Source organism: Malus sylvestris, chromosome 13, assembly GCF_916048215.2.
Source record: "Malus sylvestris chromosome 13, drMalSylv7.2, whole genome shotgun sequence".
Classification (NCBI taxonomy): domain Eukaryota; kingdom Viridiplantae; phylum Streptophyta; class Magnoliopsida; order Rosales; family Rosaceae; genus Malus; species Malus sylvestris.
Window position 1 is genome coordinate 42,390,844 of NC_062272.1, and position 27,332 is coordinate 42,418,175.

Here is a 27,332-nt window from a genome sequence, read left to right on the forward strand (position 1 = left end):
ATAGTATGGTTTCGTGGTGATACGGTTTATTAATTTGATAGTTTGATAAAGATTATATGATGGGAAGTATCCTTATCAAACACCACCATTTAGGATATATAATAGGGTCCCCTGCTCTTACACTAATTACGCACAAAAGATATCAAGCCCCTTTGATTGTAACAGTGCATTCGGTCTGTGTTGAGAGTAGAAGAACCCTTAGTTCATTGCAGCAATGGCGTCACAAGGTTAGTGGTTAATTTCGTATTGTGATTTACTTATTCCGCATATATTGATCTTACATTTGGTATCAGAGCTTTCACATACCAATTAACCCTAAGAGGAAAGCATAAAGAATTGTTTTATAAGTTTTTAGGTTAAAGACTAATTACGTATTATACAGGGAGAACATGTGTATGCATATGATAGCTAAAGCTATCTGTGCAATACATATGATTCTCATTAAGAATACGAAATTAGGATTGGCACTAGGATTGACGCATCGTCACTAATAATCTAAAGATGTTCAGTAGCCTATGTTTTGATCTCAAGTGGCATGGCACTTTACAATCCAAGGTATGAACATAGTTACTTCTTGCAATCCACAAAGGGTTGTAATAATGACTACGGAAAAACATATGTTGGCTGTGAAGGTGCTATGATTAAAGAAAAACCTTCATATAACTTGTTAATCCAAAGGTTCTTGAGTTTATGATATAAAGAATGGGGATTAAAGATTAATACTTTTCATGTTGCAGCCATGAACCCTAGTTCCATGAACCTTAACACAGTTGAACCATCACTGGTGTCAACTATAAGAAATGGAAACAAGACTTAGGAAATTGTTTTTTGTGTCATGGATATGGATTTAGCATTGAGAATTGAGGAACCCCACTAACTGTCAATGGAAGCACTTCCAGCCAAAGATCAAAGTATGAAAAGTGGCAAAAATTGAATTGGATCTCGCTAATAATAATCAACGAACAATGACTGATGTTTGTGGAGGATTCCCAGAGGCAACAAATGCAAAAGAGTTAATGAAATCTATTGAGGAAAAGTACAAAGAGTCTGAGAAAACTGAAACTGGCAACCTCATGAATTCATTCACTTCAATCAAGTATGATGGTGAAGGAAGTGTGTGCGAATATATTCTCAAAATCATCAACATTGCTTGGAAACTCAGAAATTTTGAGGTACCAATTTCTGAAACCTTTTTGGTCCATGTTGTTGATGCACAAAATCAGCGAGGACTTTGGTACAACAGAAAGTGTTAAGTTTGTAACCTTCGCTAGATTGCTCCGGTCACTAGTGTGGATAAATATGTAAATGGATAGGGACAGGGAAGCAAACACAAGATGTACGTGGTTCACCCAGATTGGCTACATCCATGGGGTAGAGGAGTTCTCATTAATTGTGAAGGGTTTACACAAGCACATAGGTTCAAGCTCTCCTTTAGTGAGTACTAGTGAATGATTTAGTACAAATGACATTAGGAAATATTGTGAGAGAATGATCTCTATTTATAGAAGAGAGTTTCTAGTTTCATTTTGACATTGACATGTGTCGTGTTATGATTGGCTTCTGATGTTGACACGTGTCGCGCTATGATTGGCTTCTGATATCGACACGTGTCGTGCTGTGATTGGCCTCATAGTTAGAGGGAAACTCTTCTGGGTCCTTGACGGTATAACATTGACCGGTGCTCAGTAGTTTCGGGATTGGTCAAGTATGGTACAAACAGTGCTCCTCTAAGTTCTCGAGTGAAGGAAGCTCCTCGGTTGGGGGCTTGCAAGATCCAAGCCATAGAGTAATCACGAAACTTCTAAGTATCGAAGTGTGCGATCATTTTCACTTGCCTTATATGTCTCATACGTAGATGTGGCATCTTCTCTGGAAGTACTTTTCCTCCATCCAGGGGTGGTATCTTTAACCGATGAAGATGCACAAGGTAATGTATCAATTTCACTTGAAGCTTACTTGTAGTTTCGGGCTTGGTCAATTGCGATACAAAACCCTATAGTAGGAGTCCCCTAAGTTGCCGAGCTAGGAGATTTGCCAAAAGAGGTAACAGACAAGGTAAGCAATCAGACTTCCAAGCAAGCAACCTGGATCGAAGGTTCGACTTCGGCTTCCGGTTGAATGTTCTTCTTCTCATTGTGTCGTAAACAGCAACAAGGATAAGGAGAAGTAAATGGAGAAGAGATGATATGAGATACTTTTGCTTTTGAAGAAGTAACTTTCCATAAGCTTATTCTTGAACTCGGCTGGAGGGTTTTCTGGTTTCCTCCAGAGTATAAGGTCAACTCAAGAACTTGAGGGTCAAAACAAGTCCATCAAATCAAGAGTGCGTTCAACCTTGATGATATGGGATACTTTTGCTATTGACGAAATAATAGATGAATCGGCATGTGTTCTGTTGTGCTTGTCTCCACATGCTTCCTTGTATCCTTCTCACTTGCCCTATTTGTTCCTCAGGCAGATATGGTATCTTTTCTGGAAGCATAAGATGTTGAAGATGAGTACTCGAGAGCAATGCTAGGTAAGTAATCAAGCAAGGGGTTCTAGGCAGTCAGTTCCTGACTGGAAGCTTAATTCCAAGTGCTGATTGATTACTCTCTTTCTCCTTGTCTTGCAGGTAAGAACAAGGGAAAAGGAAAAGACAGGGAAAAAGCATGATATGGGATACTCTTGCTTTTGACCCTGATGATATGAGATACTCTTGCTCTGGTGTGGCTGGTGTGCATAGGTATTATTGAGGGGGAAGAAAGCTGAGTATTTCGAGAGGCTTTGTTGGGAGTGCCCTCTTAGATATGAGGAAGGGTTGAGCATTTTTACAGGTCTGCCTGTCCGTGGAGGATGGAGGTCGACATATATAGGAGTCTCCCTAACAACAAGTAGTAATGCTATTCCTTTACCCTTCTTGGTCGTAGCAATGTAGTGGGAGCTGCAAGCTTCACGTGTTTTAACTTTGTCAGAGCACTTTGAAAAAGTGGTATGTGGTATCTAGAAAGCTGATGTTGTGTGTGAAGATTGGAGAAAAGCTTTATCCAAGGAAATCTGGCTCTCGAAGTTCGGAGAGCGATGCCTTTTTGTTTTTCTAACAAGCAATCATGTCGGGGATCTGGCTTTCGAGCTTCGGAGAGCAGTACCTCTTCTATTTTTGAGAAAGCAATCCTGTTAGGAGTCTGGCTCTTGAGATTCGAAGAGCGGTGCCTATTTGATTTTTGAGAAAGTAATCCTGTTGGGAGTCTGGCTCTCGAGATTCGGAGGGCGGTGCCTCTTCGATTTTTGAGCAAGTAATAATGTTATTCCTTTACCCTTCTTGGTCATAGCAATGTAGTGGGAGCTGCAAGCTTCACATGTTTTAACTTTGTCAGAGCGCTTTGAAAAAGTGGTCTGTGGTATCTGGAAAGCTGATGTTGCGTGTGAAGATTGCAAACAAGCTTTATCCAAGGAAATCTAGCTCTCGAAGCTCGGAGAGCGGTGCCTCTTCAGTTTTCGAACAAGTAATCCTATCGGGGATCTGGCTTTCAAGATTCAGAGAACGGTGCCTATTCAATTTTTGAGAAAGCAATCTTATTGGGAGTCTGACTCTTGAGATTCGGAGAGTAGTGTCTCTTCGATTTTTGAGAAAGTAATCATGTTGGGAGTCTAGCTCTCGAGATTCGGAGAGTGATTCCTCTTCGATTTTTGAGCAAGCAATCTTGTTAGGAATGTTTTCTCGAATGTGAGTAAAGGTTGGGCATTTTTGCCAGTCTGCCTTGCCCCGGAGCACGAAGGTTGACACACATTGGGACTTTCTAGTTATTAAGCAGTGGTGCTGTTCCTTTACCCTTGTGGGTAATAGTAGGGTAGTTGGACCTTCAAAATTTATGTGTCTAAACTTTGTCAGAGATCTTTGGCAAAGTTATCTATGGTACTCGATGAGCTGATATTGCGTGTGGAAAGTAGTGCCTCTTCGGAATCCGAAGAGTGGTGCCTCTTCGATTTTTGAACCAACAGCCCTGTTGCCCTTTCTTTTATAAAGGCACCAATTGTGTGCAAGAAGTACATTCAGAGAGTTATTGCTTGTAGGAATTTTCCCTTTACTTCATAGATTTATTGCACCTCATTTCTTCTTCATCATTTCTGAGAATGTCTAGCCTATCCGACCGTCGTTTTGACTTGAACTTTGGTGAAGAGGCAGCCATGCCTTCTCAAGAAAACATATGGCGCCCATGTTGGAAATGTGCCCTAAAACCAATCATGTGATGATACTTTACGGACATTTCACATGTTAAACTAATCTAGTTTAATATAAAGGGCAAAGATTATTGTTTGAGCCGTCTCATATAAATGTTATATGCTTAAACGATAAAGTCCAAGGAATATGTGATTGGGAGAATGCAATCTAATGAAGTTAGATTCATGAGACCATTCTTTCGTTGACACATCATAAATGTTCCTGATCATAGGATTGCCAATTGGGCATTGACAGTCCGTCAAGATCGGTACGTGCTATGTCTTCTCTCAGGGAGAGTGACTAGTCTCGAGTCATTGGTGTGTGTGACATCAAGACAAGTACGTAGGTGCTCAGTAGAGAATGAGTTCACTGAAAGCGATCAACGAAGAGTTCTCATACTCATGTCACATGAGAACTCATGTTTGGGATAATGCAAATTAGTCCTTTGACCTGAGGCATCACAGTTGTCTTGTGGTTAAGTCCTTGATCTTTGATTATGTCAAAGTCACCCCATCGGGGTGTCCACGGCATCGTTGGGGTTAAGCCACTTAGTCATGGAGGCAAGTGAATGCGCAACAAGGGATCTCTAACCTTCAAACCGTTTGAGGGAGAATACTCTATGATATGATTTAGAATCTCTGGCCAGAGTATGAATGAGATTTAGGAATGCGTTCCAAATCACATTCAAAGTAATCATATATGCACAAGATTCACATTGGATAGTAGACATGAATAAACTATCAAACTAAACAATGTGGTCAAGAGTATTGTATTAGAGAAGGACCGTATTGCATTTGTAATCCTAAACTGAATAGGTTCTTAACCTCTTCTGATTAGCTTGGGTAACCATGACATACGGCTAGGTGTCACTCATGGTTTGTGGAAGCCCTAAAAGTGTATTATCACTAAAGGGAGAATTGAAAGTAAGTTTCAATTCATAATCGATTTGAAAGAGTTTTGATCGCCCACTGCCTCGCTAAAAGGAACCTAATGGATCGTACACCGTATAAGGTGGAGATGGATGAAACAAACTAAATGAGTAAGAATAATTGAATAGTTTAATTATTTATGGCAAGGATTAATTAATATGTTAATTAATCAAACGAATAAGTTCGTTAAAGACCTCGGGATAGGTTTTGGACCTTAAGGCCCAATGGGCTTCGAACGTCAAGCCCATTGACTTAAGTTGTATGACAACTTAATGAATAATGATTCACTAAGACCCAAAAGCCCAAACAACCCCCCATGGCCGGCCATATAGAGAAAGGGTAGTGAACTTGCTTGAATTACAAGTTTGCCACTCAAATGAATAAAGGTATAAATATGACTTTATAGCCTTTTATTCATTAAGGGTTTGTTTTGGGGAAAATTGGTGAGAATTGTCTCTCCATTTCTCTCTAGAAAGGCCGGCCACCATGGAAGTTGTAGCTAGCCATCTATTCTTCCATGGTCACTCATTTATCATCCATGCTCTCCTTGGTGTAGATCCATCCAAATCTATAGATTTAAGATGCAAGGAATGAAGGCCCTCTCTTTGGGTGATTAGCCTTTGCTTATGCAAAGAGGAATCTACAAAGGTATAAATCTCAACTCACTTTGTTTTGAGTTGATTCTTGGTTCACCAATCTACTAGGCTTTGAATTTCATGGTTAATGTTTTGTTTTTAAGTGCATGCTAGCATGATTCCGCCTTTAATTGTTAATTGCATGCTTATTGATGTTGCTTAAAAGAACATGTTTTCACAAAATAATCCTTCAACTGGTATCAGAGCCTAGGTCTAGTAGTTGGTGAATCCTTTTGTGTTTTGTAGTTCATAGTTTGTGATTTAAAAGTTGTAATATGTTACAAGCTTTATTCTTGTTTCTTTGAATGTAAATTTTGTTAGAAAATTTGCCATCTCAAATGTTGTAGATGTAGTTCATATGAGCATGAATATTGGAGCTAAAATTTGGTGCCATGACTTTGGGAATTTTCGGCCAAATATATAGGATGATTTTTTGGGTTCTTGTTTGACTTGTTAAAAGTGTTTTCAAGTGACTTTTGGAACCCTTATGTTCCCTAGTTTGGTTAGATGTTATTTCCCTAAAGTTTGAATGGTTTTGGAATGTTTTTGGGTGGAAAAAGTTCATGGAAAAATTTTGGGTTTTTCATGAATGTTCTTCATTGTTCTTGACATTTTTGCCAAGAACAAAAAGGTTTGTGTTTTGATTCAAAGTTTTGATTTATTTCATAAAGTTTATGTTTTATGCATTTTCAAATGTTTAAATGTTTTAGATATTTGTTTAAATGGCAATAGAAATAATGGTGGGTGTGAAAGGATTAATTCCCTTTCACACACACCACTTGTGCACTTGCATGCTTTATGTCAAAACTCACAAATCAACACACACATCACTCATATCCTCTTCCAAAACCGGCCACCCCCTAGTGGGAGTACTTTTGGGGCTTTTATGCAATTACATAAAGTTTTGATACTTTTGTGTATTTGCACTTTGGCCCAAAAGTTTATGTTTTTACGTTTAGGTCCAAAAACGCTAAAGGACAAATTGTTTTGATCCTTTAATGAAGTTTTTGCATTGATTAAATTTTGGGTTCTATTGTAATTACATGAAGTAGTGGACTTTTGTGTCTTTACAAAGTGACCCCAAAAGTTTTGCAACATAGCCCAAAAGTTGAGGTTAATTGCTTAATGACCAAAATAAGTTGTGGTTATTGCATGATGGCCCAAATTAGGTTGAGAACAAAATTGTTTTGTCTCTTTAAATGAGAATTGGATTTTCATTTTGTTTAGCTCCATTTAAATCAATTTTATGGATACAAAAACCAAATGAAAAATGTTGCATTCAATTTAATTAGTTAAAGTGTTAATTAATTAAAGGGTGATTATGAACCTAAGCCTAATATAATTGAGCTATGTGAAAAGCCGTTTCAAATTTGTTTGAACCATGGGAATGTGTTGATTAATTTTGGTTGTAATTTGATTTGATCAAATGTTGTAAAAGGGCATAAGCTCTTCTTTACTTTAAAGTAATTTGTTTTATGCAAATGTTGTAATGAGCATAAGCTCACCTTTACTTTGAAGTACTTCTTTCTTGCTTTATTTGATATGCATGAAAATGAAGTAGTTGGGTCCAACGCCCCTAAGACAACATGCCTTAATGTGATTAAACGCGTAACTAAAATCAATCACCATCCCTAGACCGAGATTCAACACAAGGCTCGTGTTGAATCTAAACAAAGGTTCATAGTCATCCTAAGGCCCTAAGGCAACTATATAGTCCATCAAATGAATGCAAAGGTTATGTTAGTAGTATCATATACTCTTGCTTTAAAAACCGTTTTATAAGCATAGTGGGAGTATTATATACAACTAAAACAATCATATGGACCAATAGTTGTAATAGGACCAAAATAGTTTTAATAGAGATTAAAATGTATATTTGTATGTGATGAGACATAAAATCCTCAACCAAACCATTATTAAGTTGATAAGCGTGAGAGTGCTTAGAACACTCTTTCGTAGGCCTTCCACCGTGGTGGCTCCAATCGTTTATGACTTGTACACCGGCTTCACCCTATCATGGGGGAGTACAAAGTGCATGCTTATACTCAGGAGGAATCCATAAACATATGATGAGGTTAGTGTAGGCAACGAGGATAGCCGACATCGTATCATCGTGAGGCTATTCTTGAACCCCTTCACGAACTAAGCATGGTGGGAATGACTTAACTAAGTGCAATGGAACCAACATCATATCATTGTGAGGTGACATTCTCTAGAGGCCAAATAAGATGGGTACTTGCATTAGTTGCAAATGAGTAAGTGTACTCTCTCATTATTATTAATGCTAGCCAACATCATATCATTGTGAGGTGGGCTTGGTAATAGTGAGTCTCCCATAACCTACTAAGAGTTTCATCCAAAACTCTCGAATTCCAATGAGGGATATGGAATTTGCCAAAAATAGTAGGTGGTGCTATTTGATTTAAAGACTCGAATCAAATGGCTTAAAATCAATCAATTTATATTCGTTATGTATTTGTTTACCAATATATTTGCAAACGCTATCCAACACTTGACAAATAAAAACCGAATGTTTTAGTTTCCGGACTTGGTACCACAATCCCAAAGAATGTCTTAAAAAGGATTGCATATGTACCTAAGTAGTCTCATCCTCACAATCTTCCTAATGATAATGTATCATTGGAAGAACATGTTAGAAAAGTCTATCATGAAGAGAACAACACAAACAACCAATGCTTATTCCTTCGTTATATGAACAAAGGAACTTACGAAGATTAGCATAAAGAAAAGGACACTTTTAGTGTTATTAGTTCTTCACTTACAAATCGTTGTATGAAGAAATAATGAGTTGTTTTGAACAACCCTTAGTCAATGCAAACACTTAGTGCTTGTTTCTTTGTTAAATGAACATAGAACTTAAGAAGAAAGCACAAAGGCATGGACACTTAATGTGCCATGATTCTTCACTTACAAATTGTTGTATGAAGAAATGAGAGTTGCTTTGAACAACTCTTGAAAGTTTGTAATTATGTTTAGAACATAATGGTTGGTTGACAAAAATAGTGCATCAACATGGACTTATGATGATTTTGAATCATTGAGTGTTGAAGTGTTAGAACACTTCTAGAGACGGGAACTAGGCAAGGACTTCACCTTTGTGTCCCTATCCTAATCGTTCACTAAGTTTATTGTAAACTATGTAGTGTACAATAAACACATGCTCTCCAAAATGTTTGATGTGTATAACACAATTGAAATAAGTTTCAAGAGAGATAGTGGGAGTTTAGGGACCTTGACTATGGTAGTCAAAGGAGAAGTCAAATGAAGAAAGCGAAATAACTCCAAGGGAACAAACTTTCTTTATGAAAGGATGGACATTGGAAGGGGTATTTGCAAGAAATGTCTTGCAAGTGTCAAGAACACACCTTTCGAAGGTGTTGTAAATTGTTCTTGAATAGTTCAAAACAGTTGGTTCTTCTACTTGAATGTTTGATTCCGTATTAGTAACTATGTTTTACAATCGTTGTAAAAGTGTGGCTAATAAGAAGTAGAAGATTAATGAGAGAAGAGAAAGTACTTCACATTCGGAAAGTGAATAAAATATAGATTTCTGCGAAAGCAGATGGTACTTACTTCCTCATATGAACTACCAAAGAAATTGGAAAAACCAAAGATTGTCTTTACATTCCAATTTTAAGGAATTTAATTCCGTCACTATAGTAGAGATGGATGAATGTTTTGTTTGACAAAACATTGTTCTTTATTAATCAATGATTGGATTATAGTAATCTAATTGATTGTCTCTATAGTAGAGATGATATGGTAGTGTTAACTGTTTAGAATACAACGATGCTTAAAACCCAAAAGGTTGCAAGGTAGTGACTAATCCCAACTAAACTTGTGATACCTCTAAAAACATAAATTACAAGTTAGTCATAGATGGATACTTAGGATCGTTAGATCCGGATCCAATGCCTTCTTGTTAAAATTGTATAGAGGCAAAATATTTGAATCTTCATTCTTTTGGAAAGAATAAAGAATCACAAAGTTGTTGAGGTTAATTCACTTAGATGTTAGTGGCACTTGTCCACAACATAATACTACTCATGTTGTATGACATTCACCGAAGATCACCCTCGGTTGGACTATAGTTTATTTTAAATAAACACAAGTCCGAATACTTTGCAAAAGGTTTCAAAGAATTCAAGAAATGTAAGTTGATGAGTAAGACGTCTAAAGTATTTACATCCTTAGATTTGATCCAAGGAATGGTAACACTTTAGAATAGTTTTCTTGAAAGATATCAAGGAAAGAAGCATCATAAGATAATAGATTTCTCCATTAGGAGAAGAACGAACTTGAATAAGATTTAGTTCGTTGGATATTATCAATTACCCATATATAGGATATATATGCTTCTAAGACAATATGATTGTCAATTAGAAGATCTTCCAAAATTTTCATGACTCCATAAGATGTAGTTGGAAAGAAAGACAAATCTTAAGCATGTTAAGATTTGGGGTTGTGTGCTAATAAGCAATATTTGTTTGATAACAATCTTGTAGGATATCCTTAAATTAACTTTTGGATATCGCTTCTATAAACCAATTAACAAATGTTGTTTTGTTGGGTAGTTCATTGTAATTCTACAATGTGATTTGCCTAAAAGCAAATGAACGTGAGATAGAACTCAAAGAATGGGTTCTATGAGAGACAAGATAATAATCAACAAATATAACAACCTAGTTCCTATATCAAAAGCTCCAAGGTAGTCGAGAAGGATTTATAAACCGTCTCAGTTGAATGGTTTGAACTTTATGACTATGTCATAGAGTTACACCTCTTAATTCGAAAGAAATAAGAATGAAAATCCTTATGACTACATTGAGTGTATATATATGATATATACTCAAGGAAATGGTAAAGTACCATTTGACTCGAAATAATGAAACCTTCATAGCTAATTGGTAGCTTAAGGTGACTACAATCAAAGAGAATGGTTGACTTTGAAGGAACCATTTTTGACGTAGTCTTAGTTTCAATTAATTCGAAGATAGCTAGCGACAACTAAATGGTGATTCAATGTTTGGACATTATATGGGTTTCCGAAACCATTATTAAGATAGTCTTAATAATATATATGTCTAAAACTATGAATCACAAGACATATAAGTTGTAGAGATCCAACCATCATGAATCTAAGCAAGCTAGTGGGAGCTATAAGCGTCTTATGAGAGAAAGGTCAAATCGTTTGCTTTCTCATAAAGATGTAAATGAATCTTTTGTTTACTAGGTTTACAAAAGATTAGTGGGAGTTAATCATATTCCCAAAATTTATATATATATATATATAAATATATATGTGATATATATGAATGTATATATGATATATTAATTTTGGAAATGAAAAGAATATTTCTTCGTTAAACTTATGACTTTAAGCATTCTATAACGATAGAATGTATATGGGAGACATAGTCTATATACATGGGATGGAAATCTATATTGATAGATTTTAGGATATAATTTGATTATATAAATCCCTAATAATAGACAAAAGATGCTAGGAAGTTTCTCATATGATGATAAACTTTAATCAGAAGAACAAATCTAGTGAGACTAGGAGGTAGCTCTTCTCAAAGGGAATGTAGCCTTTGACTCCCAAAGAAATAATGCGTAAATAAGAATCCTTTATGCATACGCATAAAGGTGATTTATGTATTTCATATTGTATGAAAAACATTGATATGAGTTGTACCTAGAACGGTACAAGACGATATCAGTGCAAGCCCAGGATCAGAACCATGACAACTGTCAAGTGAGTCCTTAAGTATTTAAGAAATACTAAAGGATAGATTCCTCAAAGAATGAGGAAGAATTAGAGTAACGTAATGGAAGCTTAAATGTATTAGATTATGAATCTAATCCATCATTGGATGTTTCTTCATTATGAATGAAGAGATAAACGAATATCTCTTTATTATGACTAAAGAGATTTTTGGATGGAAACATTAAAGTAATGACTGTAGTGTGTTCCATTATGAATGCAAAATATATTGCCATATAGAAGTTTGGGACAATGTTGTTTGGATGGGAAAGTTCATTTAGTGAACTCTCTATTCGGTTCCAACCAGAAAGTGTATCTAGTGTACTGACACTATGACACTAATGGGGCGATAGCTCAAGCCAGGGAATCAAGGTCTCATCAAGGTCCGAACTCATATGAGAGACTGAACCACATGATTGAGAATCATGTATAATGGTGACGTCGTTATTCTCAAGGTTGCTTCTATGGATAACATATAGATATCCATTGTCTAGGCCTACTATTCAGCCATTTATGAAATGACTACAGAAGAGGTATCATCACTGATGACCAAGCTGATTGGCTCTAGTGCAAGTGGGAGATTGTTGGAAATGTGCCCTAAAACCAATCATGTGATGATACTTTACGGACATTTCACATGTTAAACTAATCTAGTTTAATATAAAGGGCAAAGATTATTGTTTGAGCCGTCTCATATAAATGTTATATGCTTAAACGATAAAGTCCAAGGAATATGTGATTGGGAGAATGCAATCTAATGAAGTTAGATTCATGAGACCATTCTTTCGTTGACACATCATAAATGTTCCTGATCATAGGATTGCCAATTGGGCATTGACAGTCCGTCAAGATCGGTACGTGCTATGTCTTCTCTCAGGGAGAGTGACTAGTCTCGAGTCATTGGTGTGTGTGACATCAAGACAAGTACGTAGGTGCTCAGTAGAGAATGAGTTCACTGAACGCGATCAACGAAGAGTTCTCATACTCATGTCACATGAGAACTCATGTTTGGGATAATGCAAATTAGTCCTTTGACCTGAGGCATCACAGTTGTCTTGTGGTTAAGTCCTTGATCTTTGATTATGTCAAAGTCACCCCATCGGGGTGTCCACGGCATCGTTGGGGTTAAGCCACTTAGTCATGGAGGCAAGTGAATGCGCAACAAGGGATCTCTAACCTTCAAACCGTTTGAGGGAGAATACTCTATGATATGATTTAGAATCTCTGGCCAGAGTATGAATGAGATTTAGGAATGCGTTCCAAATCACATTCAAAGTAATCATATATGCACAAGATTCACATTGGATAGTAGACATGAATAAACTATCAAACCAAACAATGTGGTCAAGAGTATTGTATTAGAGAAGGACCGTATTGCATTTGTAATCCTAAACTGAATAGGTTCTTAACCTCTTCTGATTAGCTTGGGTAACCATGACATACGGCTAGGTGTCACTCATGGTTTGTGGAAGCCCTAAAAGTGTATTATCACTAAAGGGAGAATTGAAAGTAAGTTTCAATTCATAATCGATTTGAAAGAGTTTTGATCGCCCACTGCCTCGCTAAAAGGAACCTAATGGATCGTACACCGTATAAGGTGGAGATGGATGAAACAAACTAAATGAGTAAGAATAATTGAATAGTTTAATTATTTATGGCAAGGGTTAATTAATATGTTAATTAATCAAACGAATAAGTTCGTTAAAGACCTCGGGATAGGTTTTGGACCTTAAGGCCCAATGGGCTTCGAACGTCAAGCCCATTGACTTAAGTTGTATGACAACTTAATGAATAATGATTCACTAAGACCCAAAAGCCCAAACAACCCCCCATGGCCGGCCATATAGAGAAAGGGTAGTGAACTTGCTTGAATTACAAGTTTGCCACTCAAATGAATAAAGGTATAAATATGACTTTATAGCCTTTTATTCATTAAGGGTTTGTTTTGGGGAAAATTGGTGAGAATTGTCTCTCCATTTCTCTCTAGAAAGGCCGGCCACCATGGAAGTTGTAGCTAGCCATCTATTCTTCCATGGTCACTCATTTATCATCCATGCTCTCCTTGGTGTAGATCCATCCAAATCTATAGATTTAAGATGCAAGGAATGAAGGCCCTCTCTTTGGGTGATTAGCCTTTGCTTATGCAAAGAGGAATCTACAAAGGTATAAATCTCAACTCACTTTGTTTTGAGTTGATTCTTGGTTCACCAATCTACTAGGCTTTGAATTTCATGGTTAATGTTTTGTTTTTAAGTGCATGCTAGCATGATTTCGCCTTTAATTGTTAATTGCATGCTTATTGATGTTGCTTAAAAGAACATGTTTTCACAAAATAATCCTTCAGCCCATCCTTCTTATCCCCTACTGGTCATCTTACCGTTGGGGACTCTGTGATGAAGAATGATATGACCGCTGCGGTGGTGGCCAGGAACCTTCTCACTCCCAAAGATAACAGACTACTTTCCAAACAGTCTGATGAGTTGGTTGTTAATGATTCTTTGTCTCTCAGTGTTCAGTGTGCAGGTTCTGTGTCCAATATGGCCCAACGTCGATCTGCTCGAACCCGCCAAGTTGAATCATTGGGGCTGAAGTGATAAGTCTCAAACAGGAGAGCAGAGGGCTCAAGCATGAGAATAAACAAGTACACAGGCTCGTACATGACTATGCTACAAACATGAAGAGGAAGCTTGACCAGCTACAGGAATCTGATGGTCAGATTTTGCTTGATCATCAGAGATTTGTGGGTTTGTTCCAAAGGCATTTATTGCCTTCATCTTCTGGGGCTGTACCGCGTAATGAAGCTCCGAATGATCAACCTTCGGTGCCTCCTCCTTTTGGGGTTCTGCCCAATATTGAGGCTCCGAATGATCACCCTCCGGTGCCTACTCTTTCTGGGGCTCTGCCGACTGCTGAGACTTCTCACGAGCAACCTTTGTGAAGGCTCCCTCTTGTTTGTTTATTTTGATTCATGTATATGTACATATTTGTAACTTATCGGAGATATCTAAACAAGCTTTGCTTCATTTCAACGTATTATGTTAAATACACCAAGGCCTTCTTCACTAAGTTCTTTGAATTTTTTCTTTTGTTGAAGCTTGTATGTTGAACCTTTGAGAGTGAAACATGTATGTTGAGGTAGTGCTCTCTTAATTTCTCGAGTGAGGAAAACTTCTCGGTTGGAGACTTGAAAAATCCAAGTCATTGAGTGGTCGTGAGACTTCTGAGTATCAAGGTGCAGTAGCTTATGGTAGGTGTCCCCCAAGTCTCCGGTCGAGGGAGTTGACGAATGAGGCATTTCCTTTCTAAGTGGTAGCCCAAAACTTCTCCTTCATATATATTTGTTATGAAAGTTGTTAGGCCCAAAGAAGAGGAGGCTTAGGCAATTATTATTATTTTTTTTTTGAATTTTTGAATTTACGAATTTCCGAAAAAAAAATGTATGTATATATATATATATATATATATTTAAGCTTTGTAGGCGAAGCTTTGGTGTTGAGGCTTTGTAGGTGAAGCTTTGAGGTTGAAGCTTTGAGGTTTATGTGCCTTATATTAGAATGAAATTAGTTTCATTTCGAAGTTGGTTTTGTTAGTTTTTTATTTTACTTTGAATAATAAAGGCTTGAACATTTTTTTTAACATTTCTTCTCATTAATGCACCGGTTTTTTATGTGATGGTATGTCACAACCCGTCTCGGAAATTACCTTATCGTTGATGTGAAAAGATGAAATTACCCTTAAGGTGATTAAGCTATGTGTGTGACATGTTATTGAATAATGCATACTTTCCTAAGTTTTGGAAAATTTACGTTGGATTAAAGGTTGTATGTATTTTGTGTGGTTAGGGACTTAAGAAAATTGGATCGTGATTGTTTTGGCTGGACCACACACACACGGGACAAGCATACTCATCCCGTGCCCTCTTTCTCTCCTCCTTCTCAGTTCTCTCACTCTCTCCCTCTTGAAACCGTACAGACAAAGAACAAAGCCCTCAAATCTTCACAGATCCAAGGTTCTAAGGTAAGAATCGAACTCCTCTTGAGTCCCTGAGTTCAAATATACTAATTTTAGAACTTAAAACCTTCGATATCATCATGAAACCATAACCCCGAAAATGTGCACTATTCATGCACACGTAAAATGCTGTGTTTCAGGGAATTTTAAGCTCACAGTGAGCTTAAGGAGGTCCTCACAAGCTTCGGGGTACTTCGTTAGTAAAATTTGGACGTCGGAGGACGAAGAACGGAACTTTTCAATTTCAGCCAGAACTTTCGAAGCTTTTTCCTATGAATCTCTGGCGAGTTAGGGGTCGAGGCAGGTATGGATGTGTTCATCTCATCAAGATCTTCATTTTGATATAAAGAGAGTTCAAAATAGTGAAGAAATAAGTAAGTTATGGCGATTTAAAAATTTCCCAGAAATCAGCGACTTTTCCGTCGCCGGCGAAACCAGTCCGGCGACTGGAGGAAGAAGGTGACGTGCGTGGGGGCGCGTGGGTCCGTGCCCCTCCCGGCACGTGCGGCGTCGAAATTTTTTTTCTAAAACTACCTCGACATCTGTGACGTCGAGTAGGTCACTGTGGTATATTTATATACCCATATTGAGCATCGTATGAGAAGTTATTTCGAATTGTCGGTTATGTGCTTTAATTAACGTTTTTATAGTTGTGTCGCATATAGGTGATACCTATCCCGAGGACGAGCGCATTCAAGGACGTCACGGGGGTTGCCACCCTTCGACTTATCAATGAGTGGGCAGTTATTTTCTGTTATTACCTATATACTACTGAATTTCCCAGAAATTGAATTTAAATGAAAGTATGTTTTTAAAATGCCATGCATGCATATTATGAATTATATGAATTAGTAATTGATGCATATATATGTTAAATGGTGTTGTGGACGCACAGGTGAGTATCAGGTGAGTTTATATTATTCATATGATTTATTGATGATGTGAATTGTGTTGAGAGCTCATAACCTGCACCCTTGGTGTTAGTGCTTATATTATTCACCCCGCACCACATGCTCACCTTGGATCCAAGTAGGTGCATGTCGTACAGACTATGAGAGGGTTCCGACATGTCGTACAGACCATAGAGTGGTTCCGACTGTAGGTGATTTTAGATTATTATACAGCTGTTGATGAGAGAAGCACTAGAGCGTATTCTTACACCTTTCTTATCGTACAGACTACTTCAGGTAGTTCCGATTTATGTGCAGAGTAGCGCCGTCTAGGTCACTGCGGTGACTCCGGTTGGATGGCATATTGAGCTTTAGAATTAATCGTACAGGACCAACTACAGGGTCTCCGGTTGATTCCCTATTTCACTTGTTATATTGATGCATCCTTATTATGTTATTGACATTTATGCATGACATACTTTCTGATTTTTGATAAAGAATTGTGATTTGAGATATAGGAAGATTTATATGCATATTATGTTATTTTCTGGGAAAGTATACAGGTTTTACAGCGAGGGGTTAGAAATGTTATTAATTGAAATGTTTTCAAAAAGCTTTGTTTTACTGACCCACTCAACTTTGTTTTGCACCCCTCCAGGTTCTAGTTATCAGTGTTGGTGGCCCACGAGGATTCCCACGGCATTCTGACAGACTACTCATGTAGGACTCACCTTCGGGTGTTGTAATTTAGTAATGTTCCTACTTGACTGCACCTAGTACTTATGCTCTGAATATGTGTGTTTCACTACTCTAGCATGCTAGTTGGATATTATTGCTAGTATTTGGTTTTTATTTCTTCGTATTTCTCTTACCTATTGCTTCCGCGTCGCACTTTTGGTTACGTCACACTCACGTGACGGCCAGCACGCCTTGATTCTAGGATCGGGGTGTGTCATGGTATGTTCAAATTGCATGCTTATTTGCCAAAGCAAAAGAGTATGCCAGAGTGCATGCTTATTTGCCAAAGCAAAAGAGTATGCCAGAGTTAGATCTTCTTTCATGATCAATTTTCTGAATAGAGGGTGGTCTGCTGGAAGTCCTTTTTGGAAGGCTGCTCTAGCTATCGAGTCGTTGCATCCGACTATTTTTGCCTTCTCTACTTTGAACCTCCTCACATAGTCTTGAAGCGACTCCTTTGGGTTCTTCTTGACGTCGAACAAATGGTCAGACTTCTTTTTGATCGAGCGATAGGATGAATATTCTTTGGTGAAAACCAAAGAAAGTTCGTAGAAATTTCGGATGGATTGTGGCAGCAGGGTGTAGAACCAATCTTGCGCCTCGTCTTGTAAAGTGGTGGCGAATATCTTGCACATGAGATCATCGTTGTTTCGATAAAGGATCATTGAGCTTCGGTAGCGCTTTAGGTGTCTCTCCGGGTCTTCATCCCCTTTGAAAGATGTGAAATGTGGCATGCTGAACTCGCGTGGAGGTTCTGCCTACTCGATCTCGTCCGTGAAGGGGGGCCTGCTTATGTTGGTCAAGTTCCGTCGTAGTGCCTCGTCGGTGACCTCGTTGCGTTGGAAATCATGCAATCGCTTGGTCAAAAGTCTCTCTACTTCTTCCTTAATTTGCCTTTGTTGGGGTAGCGGAGCTCTCGGCTGCCCCCAACCATGACTTGCTGGTCTAGGTTGCTCTTCCATGTGTTTGGCTCGTCTATGTCGCGGATGTAGTGCATGTGGTGCGTTCCTAGCAGGCAAACGAGTTCTTCGCAGGCTGCTGGTTGAACTTGAGCTGGATTGAGAGACTGCTTCTCTCCGTCCGTCGGGCTGCCTACTCCGATATGAGGTGGATGATGCTCCTTGCGGGCTTAGCCACAAATGAACACTTCGCCTGGAAGGCTGCTCATGTTGACTATCGAAGTGCGACCCTAACCGTGAATGTATGCTCGTCTGTGGGCCTAGTCGAGAGTGCACGCTCGTCCACGCTCTAAGACGGGAGTATACGCTATCATGGGGGCCCAATCGGTAGTGTATACTGCCTGAACGCTCCGTTTGTGGCTGGTTGAGTGGCTGCTTACCAGGACGCTGCTGGAGAAGTTCTTTTTCTGCCCTTGTCCTACTTCGGAACACCTCGTCTGGGGCACGTTGCATCTCGGTGCGTTGCAAGAGTCGGTTCACCAAGGTCGTCTACTGTGCGAGGACGCTTGTCAACTCTATGACTTGTCGTGACAAGTGTTGTTCTCCATTTGGGTTGGAAGAGCTTGGAAGGAATGTGCCTCCTTGGGCAATGGAAGAGTGGTAGACTCCGGGCACGAGATTTGAGTTGGGAAATGTCAAATTCGTGAAAAAATATGGTGAGAATGCCCCCGGCTCGATGGTAGGTCTGGATGGTTGAGATAGTCTTGGGCCAACTTGGGCTGCTTGGAAAACCACTAGAGCAGGATGGGCCGTGAGAGTGGGCTGCTCGACGGAAGCAGGCTGGACCGCGGGAATGGGCTGCTAGTCGAGAGCAGGCTGGGTCACGAGAGCAGGCTGGGCCACGGGAATGGGCTGCTCGACGGAAGCAGGCTGGGCCACGGGAGTGGGCTGCTCGACGGAAACAGGCTGGACTACGGGAGTGGGATGCTCGTCGGGAGCAGGTTAGGTCACGAGAGCAAGCTGCTTGGTAGGACCAGGCTGGGCCACGGGAGTGGGCTGCTCGACGAAAGCAGGCTGGGCCACAGGAGTAGGCTGCTTGAAGGAAACAGGCTGGACCACGGGAGTGAGCTGCTCGTCGGGAGTAGGTTAGGTCACGAGAGCAAGCTGCTTGGTAGGAGCAGGCTGGGCCACGGGAGTGGGCTGCTCGACGGAAGCAGGCTGGGCCACGGGAGTGGGCTGCTTAACGGAAGCAGGCTGGACAACGGGAGTGGGCTGCTCGTCGGGAGCAGGTTGGGTCACAAGAGCAGGCTACTTGGCAGAAGCAAGTTAGGCCTCGGGAGTGGGCTGCTCGACGGAAGCAGGCTGGACCACGTGAAGGATTTATTTTGAAAAACATGTTCATTTGAGCAACATCATATAGCATGCAATTAACAATTAAAGGCGGAATCATGCTTGCATGCACTCAAAAACAAAACATTACCATGAAATTCAAAGCCTAGTAGATTGGTGAACCAATAATCAACTCAAAACAAAGTGAGTTGAAATTATTACCTTTGTAGATTCCTCTTTGCATAAGCAAAGGCTAATCACCCAAAGAGATAGGGCCTTCATTCCTTGCTTCTTAGATCCATGGATTTGGATGGAAAAATAGGTTTCTCCAAGTTCCCAAAATAGGGAACCTCTAAGTCTCTTCACCAAGGTTTGATTGTAGAAGAAATGAGTGACCTTGGAGTAATAGGATTGCTAGATGTACCCTCCAAGGTGTTGGCCTCTTTAGAGAGAAAATGGAGAGACAATTCTCACCCATTTTCACCCAAAATAAACCCTTAATCACATAATGAATATTTGGCTATAAAGTCATTTATATAGTCACTTCTTTAAGTGACCTAAACAACCAAAAAACCCTAATTCATCTTCATGGCCGGCCATATAGAGAGATTTGGGCTTTTGGGCCTTAATGAATCTTTATTCATTAAAGTGTCATACAACTTAAGTTAATGGGCTTGACGTTCGAAGCCCATTGGGCCTTAAGGTCCAAAACTATCCCGAAGTCTTTAACGAACTTATTCGTTTGATTAATTAACATATTAATTAATCCTTGCCATAAATAAATGATTAAACCATTTAATCATTCTTACTCATTTCCGTTTAATCTTCAATCTCCACCTTTTATGGTGTGCGATCCATTAGGTTCCTTTTAGCGAGGCAGTGGGCGATTAAAACCATTTTACATCGATTGTGAATTGAAACAATTTTCAATTCTCCCTTTAGTGGTTATACACGTATAGGGCTTCCACAAACCATGGTTGACGCCTAGCAGCATGTCATGGTTACCCAAGCTAATCAGAAGAGGTTAGAGAACCTATTCAGTTCGGGATTACAAATGCAATACGGTCCTTCTCTAATCTAAGACTCTTGACCACATTGTTTGGTATGATAGTTTATTTACTCATGTCTACTATCCAATGTGAATCGTTTGCTTATATGATTTCCTTGAATGTGATTTGGAACGCATTCCCCAATCTCATTCATACTCTGGCCAGAGATTCCAAATCATATCATAGAGTATTCTCCCTCAACTGTTTGAAGGTTAGAGATCCCTTGTTGCGCATTTACTTGTCTCCATAGCTAAGTGGCTTAACCCCAACGATGCCGTGACACCCCTAGGGGGTGAATTAGACATAATCAAAGATTAAGGACTTAACCACAAGACAACTGTGATGCCTCAGGTCAAAGGACTACTTTGCATTATCCCAACCATGAGTTCTCATGTGACATGGAATATAAGAACTCTTCGTTGATCACGTTCAGTGAACTCATTCTCTTATTGAGCACCTACGTACTTGTCTTGATGTCACACACACCAATGACTCGAGACTAGTCACTCTCCCTGAGAGAAGACACAGTACGTACTGATCTTAACGGATTGGTAATCCTATGATCAAGAACATTTAGGATGTGTCTACGAAAGAATGGTCTCATTAATCTAACTTCATTAGATTGCATTCTCCCAATCACATATTCCTTGGACTTTATCGTTTAAGCATATAATATTTATATGAGACGGCTCAAACAATAATCTTTGCCCTTTATATGTTAAACTAGATTAGTTTAACATTTGAAATGTCCGTAAAGTATCATCATATGATTGGTTTTAGGGCACATTTCCAACACCACGGGAGTGGGCTGCTCGTCGGGAGCAGGCTGGGTCACGAGAGCAGGCTGGACCACGAGAGCAGGTTGCTTGGCGGGAACAGGCTGGGTCACGAGAGCAGGCTGCTTGGCAGGAGCAGGTTGGGCCGCGAGAGCAGGTTGCTTGGCGGGAGCAGGCTGGGCCACGAGAGCAGGTTGCTTGGCGGGAACAGGCTGCTTAGTATGTGATGCATGCGAATGCGAGGCTTGGGCCTGGGCCCGTGCAAACTTGGATGGCACGACTTGGGTCGTGGCCTTGATGTCGTAAGCCTTGGATGACACTGCTCGAGCCGTGGTGAAGGTACCATGGACCACGCCACGGGTGGCTACCGAGGTAGCCACCGTGGTGGTTCCCATGGTGGAAACTCGTGGTGGTGATGCTGCTCCACTTATTGTCGCATTTAGCCTTACTGATCTCCGCAATCCCATTTCTTGAACATTAGAATTTTCACTTGTGGAATTTTCTAAATTTCTAGCCTTTATATTTTGCTTATACGTTTTATCAAAGAACCTTTGCAAGTAAAAAATTCTAATAATAAGAATGTATGAAAAATATTCAAATGGACTAGAAAATAAAGAAAAAACCTTTTTGTGCGAGAGTCTTCTACGAGTATGGATTTCAACTCTCAATGAAAGCACCAATTTGTGGATGCAAATTTCCGCCTTCTTCTTCTTGGACAAAATTGCACCTACAAAATAATTAACACCTTAGGTCAAGGCCAAGAGCCTCACGCGCCCACAATGAATGGGGGGGGCTTTGGCCGAAGAACCTCCGATGCCAAAGTTAGAATTTAGAGAGAGAGTGTTTAGAGAATTTTGGGATTTTTTGCCAAAGTGTTGGAATTGGCTTTTTTGGTGAGAATGAGAGTATATTTATAGGGATAGGAGGTGGCTTGGGTTTTTTTGGGTTTAATTTAGGTTTAATTAGGAGTTACAAAATTGATTATTTGTATAAATGCGGTAATAAAATGGAGAAAATAGTGGAAAAGGTGGAGAATAAGATGGTTTACTTTTCTTGATGGGATTGGCCGGCCACTTTAGTAATTTTAGGTTTGGATGGGTGTTTCAATTGATAATTAAGGGATGGATTAGGTAATTAATCCCTTAATTAGTCAATTATTATGATTTTAGGAAATATGAAAGGAATAAGTATATTATTTGGCTAATTGATTAGCTAAATAATGAAATGGGAAATATATGAATAAATTAGGTTTTAAGTTTATACCTATTTTGGGCACTTTTGACTTGGTTGAGGGATAATTGCCTGCTGCTTGCGCGTAGGAATCCCGATATGCCTCAAGGGTAGTTTTGTCTTATTTTGTTAAAAATCCACGTGTCGCCTTGTGATTATTTTTGGCTCCACAACTATGCTACAAACATGAAGAGGGATCTCAACCAGCTGCAGGAATCTGATGGTCAGATTTTATTTGATCATCAGAGGTTTGTGGGTTTCTTCCAAAGGCATTTATTACTTTCGCCTTCTGGGGTTGTACCGCGTAATGAAGCTCCAAATGATCAACCTTCAGTGCCTCCTCCTTCTGGGGTTCTGCCTAGTACTGAGGCTCTGAATAATCACCCTCTGGTGCCTCATCTTTCTGGGGCTCTGCCGACTGCTGAGACTTCTCCTGAGCAACCTTTGTGAAGGCTCCCTCTTGTTTGTTTATTTTGATTCATGTACATGTACATATTTGTAACTTATCGAAGATATCAATAAACAAGTTTTGCTTCATTTCAACGTATTGTGTTAAATACACCAAGGTTGTGAGGGAGAGAGCCTCTGTAATGTGAGTGAGAGTGAGGCTCTCTGGGGGTGAGGAGGCTTGCCCTCATTGTGAGGGTGAGGAGTCCCTTTTATAGAATAAGGGCTCTTAACTTATTACATATTTGCCCCTTCCTTTATTACATAATTACATTTGAGTCTCTTGAGTATTTATATGAGATCTAAATACGAAGACCCTAAGTATGGTACAAATAGTAGTCCCCCAAGTCTTCAGTCAAGAGAGTTTTTTGGCTGGAGACTTTAAATTCAGTCCATGTGTGGGCCGAAGTAACTAGATGTCGTCTAGAACTGATACTCGATATGAGGCGGTGCCCAATTTGAAATGATGCTCAACTAAAAGTAGCACATGTTGCGAAGCTGCTCTGTTTGTGGCTTATGTTGCCTTGGTTGGCTCGGCCTGTGGCGTTTGAAGGTGAGGGAGTCCCTTTTATAGAATAAGGGCTCGCTCCTCAATACATAAATGATGGGCTAGAGTGATGCTCGCGGTGAAGCGGTTGCTCAACAGGCGGCGATACTTTCTAATGATGGTGAGGGAGTCCCTTTTATAAAATAAGGGCTCGCTTCTCAGTACATGAATAATGGGTTAGGAGTGATGCTTGCGGCGAGGCGATTGCTCAGCTAACGACGATGCTCTCTAATGAAGGTGAGGGAGTCCCTTTTATTACATAAGGGCTCGCTCCTCAGTACATGAATAATGGGTGCTCTCTAATGAAAGTGAGGGAGTCCCTTTTATAGAATAAGGGCTCGCTCCTCAATACATAAATAATGGGCTAAGTCCCCCAAGTATTTTTCATGAGGTCCAGTTGAGGCCCAATTTATGGTACATAATGTAGTCCCCCAAGTCTTCGGTCAATAGAGTCTGTTGGCTGGAGACTTCAAATTGAATCCATGTATGGGTCGAAGTGGTGGTTGTTTGGAGACGGTATTTGTATACCCTGCACTGAAACTTTGTAGGTGAAGCTTTGCAAGTGAAGCTTTTGAAGCTGAAGCTTTGTAAATGAAGCTTTTGAAGCTGGAGCTTTTGTAAATGAAGCTTTTGAAGTTAGAGCTCTGTAAATGAAGCTTTTGAAGCTAGAGCTCTGTAAATGAAGCTTTTGAAGCTAGAGCTCTGTAAATGAAGCTTTTGAAGCTAGAGCTCTGTAAATGAAGCTTTCAAAGCTAGAGCTCTGTAAATGAAGCTAGAGCTTTTGTAAATGAAGCTTTTGAAGCTGATTGACATGAGCGATGCTCATGAATGTTTATGTTGATTGACATGAGTGATGCTTATGGATGTTGACATGAGTGATGCTCATGAATGTTGACATGAGTGATGCTCATGAATGTTGACATGAATGATGGTCATGAATGTTTATGTATGATTGACATGAGTGATGCTCATGAATGTTTATGTATGATTGACATGAGTAATGCTCATGTATAATTTTGAAGTACTGGACGTACTTTTGATCACCTGGTTGGTGATAATAGCGGTAGGGTGCCAAATAATTTTGGAGTACTGAGCGTATTTTTGATCACCTGGTTGGTGGTAATAGAGGCAGGGTGCCGAACAATTTTGGTAGTACTGGACGTACTTTTGATCACCTGGTCGGTGCTATTTTGGGGTTATGGGCCTTCGCCCTCCACATAACATTTTAGCCCATTACTTTGGGCTTAGCCTTTTTTTTTTACCCTCTGATGGGGTTATACAGATGTTTCCGAAATGTAAGAAAAATAAACCACATCATTCAAAAATAAAAAAAGTAAATCACATCTTTCTGGGGGGTGATTATTCCTTGCTTTTGCAGTGTCCCCTTGTGCCTCCCTTTTGTTTTCTGCTTTTTCTCGGATTTTTGTGCTTTGCTTTTGCTTTTCTTCTTTTTTCTTTTCTGCTGCACCTCTCTCTGTCTTTCCACCTCCAGACATACTCACCTGTACTTGCTTTTGCTTTCTCTTTTCACTTTCTTTTTCTTTTTCTGCGTAGGCGTAGTGGATTTTGATCTAAATTTGCCAATATCATTGCTTCTGTCAGTGCTTCCAATCTGCATTCCTGCTGAAGTTGTAAAATGGTTCTCAGACCACATTATACTGAAATTGTCGTCGAAAGAATGTGTCGAGGCAGTTTGAGGGTGAAGACAGATGGCTCATCGGGAGTCTTCCCCAGCTGGATCACGACGACGTCGTCACAGGGAATGTCCATGGCTGACTCCGTGTTTTCACGAATCTACCCCTAGGAATCATTGGTCTTTAGGAGATGGCCTAGGAGAGGTTCTATGTGGGGGCAGCCATCCTGGTAGCACTGGAGCTCTCTGTTACCGTCCCTATGGGAAAGACGTGAGGAAACCGTGAGACGACGCCGGAGAGATCTAATAAACTAGCCGGCCCAACTATGAATTTAGCCACATAAGCTTCAGTAGCTTGCTTGCCGCAGCTTTGGTGCTTGTGCTAGCGCCCTTCTTGGTGAAAAATGATGGCAGAGGTAGAGGATGGCGTAGAAACCGGCAGTCTGATTTGGATCTGCCTATTTGCTCAGCTTAGCAACCCATTTCATTTCCGGGTTCGTCCGGTTCGTGTTTCCGAGATTTGGAGCTTGGGGCTTGGGATTCTGCTTTTGTGGCAGCTGAGTCGGCGCCGTTTTGGGGATTTCTTCACTTGAGGATTTTGACCTGACCCAATATGTAAACTTGACTCAAACTAGATGCCATAATCTCGCTGAGATAACGCTTGTGAAAGTGGAAATTGTCGAGGTAAACCTCATCTTTAGGATCTCTGCTCCGCTTCGCAGAGGGAGATGGTGAAGAAGACGATGAAGTTGATGCAGCGGATACATTTGCAGATGATGAAGATTCTATCTCTGGGCCGCCACCACTTCCTCCTTTTCCTTCGCCTCCGTCTGATAAGCTCGACTCCGGACACATTTGACCGCTTACTTTCCCGCTTTCTCTCTCGTCTGATCTCTTTTTACTGGATTTTCTTCTTGGACGAATCTTAATTAATCAGTTTTGTTTTGTTTTGTGTACTCAGAATCTCAGATAGAGAGAGAGAGAAAAAAAAGGTCGGAAAGGAAAAGGAGAAGAGAGAGAGAGATTGCTTGGGTTTTGCAGATTCTCGATGGATATTGTGGTGAGGTTTCACGGTGGTGAGATGAAAATTTGAGAGAGAACCGACATAGCTTTTCATGTCGATTCCCACAGACGACACCAAATATTGATGCACAAAACCGGAAGGGTCTTGGAACAACGTAAATCTGACTGTGAATTTGCAAGAAAGTAAATAACACAAGATGTATCGTGGTTCACCCCAATGTTTGGGCTACGTCCACACTGATTATTGTATTTCTCTGAGAAGATTGTGAGGGAGAGAACTTCTTTAATGTGAGTAAGAGTGAGACTCTCTAGGGGTGAGGAGGCTTGCTCTCATTGTGAGGGTGATGAGTCCCTTTTATAGAATAAGGGCTCCTTATTACATATTTGCCCATTCCTTTATTACATAATTACATTTGAGTCCCTCGAGTATTTATACGAGATCTAAATACAGAGGCCCTAAGTATGGTACAAACAGAGATCATAAGAGATTAGGATTGACTTGTACGCTATCAAGGAATGTATGTGGACTAATATATAGTTAAAGTAATTCTGATATGAGTAGATATATCTATATTGATATGAATAGTATGGTTTCGTGGTGATACGGTTTATTAATTTGATAGTTTGATAAAGATTATATGATGGGAAGTATCCTTATCAAACACCACCATTTAGGATATATAATAGGGTCCCCTGCTCTTACACTAATTACGCACAAAAGATATCAAGCCCCTTTGATTGTAACAGTGCATTCGGTCTGTGTTGAGAGTAGAAGAACCCTTAGTTCATTGCAGCAATGGCGTCACAAGGTTAGTGGTTAATTTCGTATTGTGATTTACTTATTCCGCATATATTGATCTTACATTTGGTATCAGAGCTTTCACATACCAATTAACCCTAAGAGGAAAGCATAAAGAATTGTTTTATAAGTTTTTAGGTTAAAGACTAATTACGTATTATACAGGGAGAACATGTGTATGCATATGATAGCTAAAGCTATCTGTGCAATACATATGATTCTCATTAAGAATACGAAATTAGGATTGGCACTAGGATTGACGCATCGTCACTAATAATCTAAAGATGTTCAGTAGCCTATGTTTTGATCTCAAGTGGCATGGCACTTTACAATCCAAGGTATGAACATAGTTACTTCTTGCAATCCACAAAGGGTTGTAATAATGACTACGGAAAAACATATGTTGGC

At 39.7% G+C, this 27,332-nt stretch overlaps 1 long non-coding RNA gene across 1 annotated transcript; it reads left to right on the plus strand.

Moving 5' to 3' along the window:
• On the plus strand, positions 1 to 26,999 carry LOC126596019 (uncharacterized). The gene is made up of 2 exons (XR_007613805.1): positions 1 to 234; positions 26,940 to 26,999. It is a non-coding gene; the product is annotated as an uncharacterized LOC126596019 (long non-coding RNA).
• The last annotated feature ends 333 nt before the right edge of the window (positions 27,000 to 27,332 follow it).